Genomic DNA, 6,000 nt, shown 5'->3' with positions numbered 1-6,000 from the left:
GTAATGGTCCTGAACTGGTCCTGTAATGGTCCTGAACTGGTCCTGTAATGGTCCTGAACTGGCCCTGAACTGGTCCTGTAATGGTCCTGTAATGGTCCTGAACTGGCCCTGAACTGGCCCTGAACTGGTCCTGAACTGGTCCGTTTTGCAGAGGGAAAAAAAACAAACAAATAAAGTTGCTCTGTTGCTTCATTTTGAATGATGTGCAGAACATGGTCTGTCTTCCAGCATAAAGCCGGTCTTATTTTAAACTGTCGGCTCACTTTCTTCGAGTCACTGACTTTGATGCTGCTAAATAAATTTCACTTTACAATCTAATAGAAGATGTTCAACACCTTGCTACAAACACCTAAAGACTTCAGCTTTCTCTGTGGTAAACAGCAGTAGTGGGGCATTTTCAGCCCAGCTAAGAACCCAGGTATTTGTTGTTATTATCTGTAATTCTCTTAAACCCATCTTTGCCAACACAAGTTTATTGTTAACACCTGTTGTCTCGTGTCCAATACTGACCCACCCCCGTCTGATTGTTCCTGTAGATCAGTGGTGTCCAGTCCTGGTCCTGGAGGTCCACCATCCTGCAGGTTTTAGTCGTTTCTCTGCTTGGACTCACCTGGTTTGAATGAGTGATTAACAGGCTTCTGCAGAACCTGCAGGATGGTGCTCCTCCAGGACCTGGACTGGACTCCAGTGCTGAAGAAGATCCGACTCTTAGTCGTAGCTGTGAGACGTACAGAGTTAAAAGAAAATAAACAGTTTGTGTCGCTCTTCTTTTTCCCCCTGGTGCTGGAGACTGTTATATTTTGGTGGCTCTAAAAAAGGTATATCTGCTTTCCACGTAGTCCCACATCCTCACACTTCCCCCTCCAGGCTTCTTCGTCTCAACGTGTTTGTCACAGAAAACATGTCTGGAGGCAGATAAACTGTTTTTGTTTTGGCCAAATAAATAAATAAATCACAAAACTAAAAAATATGTATATTTATATTTGTGTTATCCTGTGCTCTTTTGCAGAGTTAGCACCATTTTTTGTTTCTGGATTCTTCAAAGTTAGAGTGATGAAATGTCCTTCAGACGATCCGAGTTCTCCCAGGAACTTTCCGCTGATTGCCTGATTTTATTTTTTTTTAAAACCTATTTATGCAAGCGACTCGCAGCTTGTTGATTCGTCTCCGAGGACAGCCGCTGTGACTCTGATTAATGACTCTATGGCTGGTTTTTACCTCCTGATTACTGCTGCAGCTGGGTCCAGACTGAGTTTTACTTAGTCTCTGATCATCTTCAACTTCTGAATGTCGGTTCGACTTCTTATTTTTTTTATTTCCATAACTGTATTGCACATTCTTGTCTGCACGCTTGTCCTCTTGCCACCTTTCAAACACCTTGTCTTGTCTTGTTTGCTTCTGGGAAACCTTATATCTTCCCTCTATATGCATGTAAACAGGTGGACTCATTCTTAATTCTTGACTGGGAATTAAATTTCATGCAGAGCTTTTAATTTGAAATCACAAGTCTACTAATGTTGGCTTTTAAAATCAGGATTTGTTACTTTTATTTTGATTATTATAGACACTGCTGTTGCATAAAGTTTTTCTCATTAATCTGCATTTTTATTTTGCACTATTTCCACAGAAAATACATTTTTTGCAGAGGAAATGTGCATATGGGTGCTTACAAGTTCACTTCCTAAAAAGGGTCGGTTTACAAAGGATTTAATAATGCTTTATAAATAGGTTATTAATGAGTTTATAAAGAATTAACAATCACTTATAAAACAGCAGGTTTACTATATGACAAGATCATAATTTAAACTTTAAACATCAAACATTTGTCTGTAAACTACCTGCATGTAAGATAAATTAGTAGGTACATTTCTTTTGGAAAATAAAGTTCTTTAGTTAAAAAAGCGAGGTTAATAATTAACAGATTATCTGAATGATTAAAAGTACAGCATTTGATCTTACCATAAAGTTTACAAACGCACAAATAACCTGTTTATAAAGCAATAATAAATCATTTAAAAGCAGCCCTTATGAAAAAATGGTGCCAACAAATCAAATATATTTTTTATTTTGCTTTGAAATGTTTTAAAGTGAGTGAAATAACTGGATCATGAAAACAGCTTTAATTCTTTAATTAATTTGTCTTTATTTTCTAATTAAACTTCTTTAGTAGAAAGAATGTAATTGTTAAGCAAGTAAAAATATAATCTTTATAAAGTTTAGAATCCTGTGAAACCTTAAAATAACTCGTGCAGAATCGTGTTTACGTCTCGTTTTAGATATAATGTTTCGTGTTTTATTCTTGGGCACATCTTAAACACTTTCTTTCAAAGATGCAGCCTCCGTTTCAGGCGTCTGAACATGAAATTTTCATGAAGTGTGCCCTCCTTTCCTCCACTGCATGCACATAAATCATTATTGTGGGCTTATTTATGTATGTCGAGCTGTTCTACATTTTGTTGGTATGTTCGCTGCACATTTGCTTTGCATGTATGCACGTGTCGAGGTGTGTGTGTGTGAATTTCTACCACGCTGCTATCGTCTCAGTGGCTGCAATTTACATTCATACGGCTCTAACAAATTTCCATTTTCTTGCCTTTAACAAAAACAAATGATTATAGCGACAGCAGATGTATGTGGGGGTGGTGCAGGGGAGATGTGTCATTATCATTATCATCTCCTGACTTTGACGTAGTGGAAGATTAGCAGCAGAACAGACTCATCTTGTTAATGAGACCTGAAAGTGCTGGAGGAAAGGAAGCCAGAGACAGAGGAGAGGTGGGAGAGAAAAGAGCGAGAAAGTGATGAAAACGAGGAAATGGAAGAGAAAGATGTATGGAGGAAGTGAGAGCCACCCTGGTGCCGTGGTGTTTGATGAAACGTTGAGCTAATGAGGTCCTGGTGGTCTCCATCATCACCAGCAGCCATCCATTCCTCCGGCTGCCCTTCCCTCTCCTACCTGCCAGCGTCCTGACAGTCCATCAGGCTGCAGCGCCACGACACCAGCTGAGCAGGTCAGAAATCCCATTTCTGCCCAGAAGCCTTTAAAGCATCTCTGCTCACCTCATTCCCACTTCCTTTGTTTCACAGAAAATTCAGTCGGCTTTTCTGGCGAGAGCTAGTCTCTGCAGGGAGCTTCGGTCGGGTCATCAGCGAGAAATAGGCTGAACGTTTGAGACGGAGCCGAAATGAGGTGACCCGTCCAATCCAATAGAGTCCAGGTAATCAATGATTTACCTCAGAAATGGATGAAAGTGCCTTCCTCAGAGCTGATAATACAATTCAAACTCAATTTAGCCTGAAAATCCTGCTAGAAAAGGTGCTCTGGTTAATAATTCATACAGTAAATGGTTTATAATTCAGCCCACATTTATCTTTTATGTATTCAATATTGCTGGCTTTGTTCCTCCTTCCTGAGCTAAATACCTTTGTTCATAATTAAAAGATTTACTGCATTTAAAGTTCGAGGTTTTCCCTTCAAATTGCGTCTGGTTCCGCTTGATCAAAGCTGCGATTTATAATCCAACCGCAGCCTGAATAATGGATTCCGATTAAAGTCGGGTTCATTCGTCCGACTGAAGGTTAAATCAGACATGAAGAAGAAGAAATCCAGGAAATTTTGTCTAAGATGTGCTTAAAGTTAGTGGAACCTTTTTTTTTTTTTTTATGCGGCATATAATCCAGCTAAGTTCAAAACATCCACTGCTGGTTTAATTACCGTTCCTCTCAGAGGTATTTTAAGTTTTTACAGAACTACATTACTTTAAGATTAATATCTGAGATTATATTATGTGATAGTGGTATAAAATGCAAAACATTTAAAAGATAAAAGCAGCATCTTTCAGCAGCCGAGGCTCTCGTATCTCAGATGTTTATCGGCCGGTAAACAGTTTTGTCTTTGAACATCTGAGGTGATTTGGTTTAAGATGCCTTTTTCCAAGTCTGAAGAAAAAAAAAGGGGAGAAAAATGAACAAATCCAAGCATGGATATGGTAGAACAAAGTTTTGTTTTTTCTATCTTAATAAAAATCTCATAAAAGTACGGTTTACGTGACCTTCTGCAGGCGTCTCAGTCAGTGTGGAAAAACAGAAACTTAGCTGTAAAAGTTGCTGTAAAATTCAGCCATCTTTTGATAAATCTTCGCTGATGACCTCTCTGATGACTTTCACTTCGGTGTGATTTTAGACGCTGATAATGAAACAAACCTGCTGCAGACTTCTCTAAAGTATTTTCTCTGAGAAAAATCAGGAGGAGGTAAAATGTCCTTACGGCTTGGCTTTCAGCGAAATGATCTCTGAACTCATCCTTTCTGGTCTTCTTGTTTTAAAAAAGGTTATTTTGTTGCATTAGACAGTAAAACAGATTTAGTATGGTAGCCACACAATTTAAAAAGTTATTGACAGATGAAGAGAATTTAAATAGAGCTGAAAACTGACTTAAAAAATGACCAACTTCCAGTTTTAATCCCAATCTGCTTCTAGTATTTTCCCCAGCTTTGGAGAAAAAGGCTGTGTTAGTCTTGTTCATCACTTTAAACCATTTCTACTGACTATGTTTAACAATAAAAAGCAAAAAATTTGGGTTATTATAATGTTCAGGGGTCTTATTTATATATAATCCACCATTTTAACCCTAAATGATCGATGAGGGACATACATTTCTTTACAATCATCCCAACTCACAGTTAGCATTTGGTTCTGGAGCCAGTTCCACACCAGAACGTCCGCAGGTGACCCTCAGGGTCAAAGGTCACACAGTTCAAAGGGCTGGTGCTGAGCAGTGAGGCCACTTCGTGACCTTTAGCAGGACAAGAGGCATGTCTTTCCTCATAAACCGTCGAACCAGTCATGACAGAACACTAGTTGGGGGAACAGTAATCGTGGGGGTGAGGGTGGAGGTGTGCAACCCTGCTGCTTTTCTCTAAAAATGGTTAACGGCATCGTGAGCGTCTCCAGCTTGTCTCAAGAGGACTAGAGCACTGACTGACTGAAAACATCCCAGGCAAACGTCCAGGTCTAAAAACCATCCTGATAACAAATATTAATTAGTGAAAAACTGGTCCAATTCATTCATTTCAACAGTGCACTCCAGCAGAATAAATCATAAACGTGGGGGCGGCTGCCAAGGTGGGTGGAAGTGGACAACAAAACGTGTTTATGGATTTATAGATAAATGGGCTGTAATTTTCACTCAAAGTGTGAACGCACGGCTCGATGGTCACTTCGTCACAAACACTCAGAGTTCGATGAGACGGCTGCTGGAAATTCCTGTTTTCTGGTCATTTTCCTGCAATTTGGAGTCACGAACTAGTCTCCCAGCAGCTGCAGCTCAGTGAAATAGAAGCTTTTCGGTTTCCAAGTCACAACAAAAGAACAGCAGCAGATCCTTGTAGCCCCAACTGCTGATGGTTTAAGTCAGGGGTGTCCAATCTTGGTCCTGGAGGGCCACCATCCTGCAGGTTTTCCTTGTTTCTTCTGCTCCAACACACCTGATTCATGGTTAAATCACCTCTTCATGTTCTGCAGAAGCCTGTTAATCACCCATTGATTCAAATCAGGTGTGTTGGAGCAGAGAAACAAGTAAAACCTGCAGGATGGTGGCCTTCCAGGAACAGGGTTGCCCACCCCCATGAACAAATAAACAACAGATATGCTATTATCCATTTAGGCTCACTGTTTAGCACGTTTAGTGATCAAGTTTTTACTTTTAACCTGATTTCTGGAATCCCTTTTGAAGACTCTGCAGTTCTGCAGATTTCTATGATTTTAACTGTTTCAGTCTTTGATCGTGAAGGCAATTTCAATACGCCAATTTTGTTTTATTTTATTCAACTTTTTTAAAAAGAAAAGGTAAAAACTGAACGCTTTCAAACAGAGCAACAATTAATGCACGTAGCATGCTTTTATAATGTTGAGGTCAGCAAATGCCAAGAGTTGAAAGCTTAAACCCAAATGTTTACAGTTTGGTTTTAGATTAAACCCTTTGTGGTTCGCTGACATCTC

The 6,000-nt window shown here is 39.5% G+C and overlaps 1 protein-coding gene across 2 annotated transcripts in view; it reads right to left on the bottom strand.

Moving 5' to 3' along the window:
• The window catches only part of st6galnac5a (ST6 (alpha-N-acetyl-neuraminyl-2,3-beta-galactosyl-1,3)-N-acetylgalactosaminide alpha-2,6-sialyltransferase 5a), a 52,927-nt gene that overhangs the window by 22,620 nt on the left and 24,307 nt on the right, over positions 1-6,000 (bottom strand). The window lies entirely within an intron of this gene.

This window comes from Kryptolebias marmoratus, linkage group LG20 (genome assembly GCF_001649575.2).
Source record: "Kryptolebias marmoratus isolate JLee-2015 linkage group LG20, ASM164957v2, whole genome shotgun sequence".
Taxonomy (NCBI): domain Eukaryota; kingdom Metazoa; phylum Chordata; class Actinopteri; order Cyprinodontiformes; family Rivulidae; genus Kryptolebias; species Kryptolebias marmoratus.
Note: the sequence above shows the minus strand (reverse complement) of the source record. Positions and strands in the feature narration are given on the sequence as shown.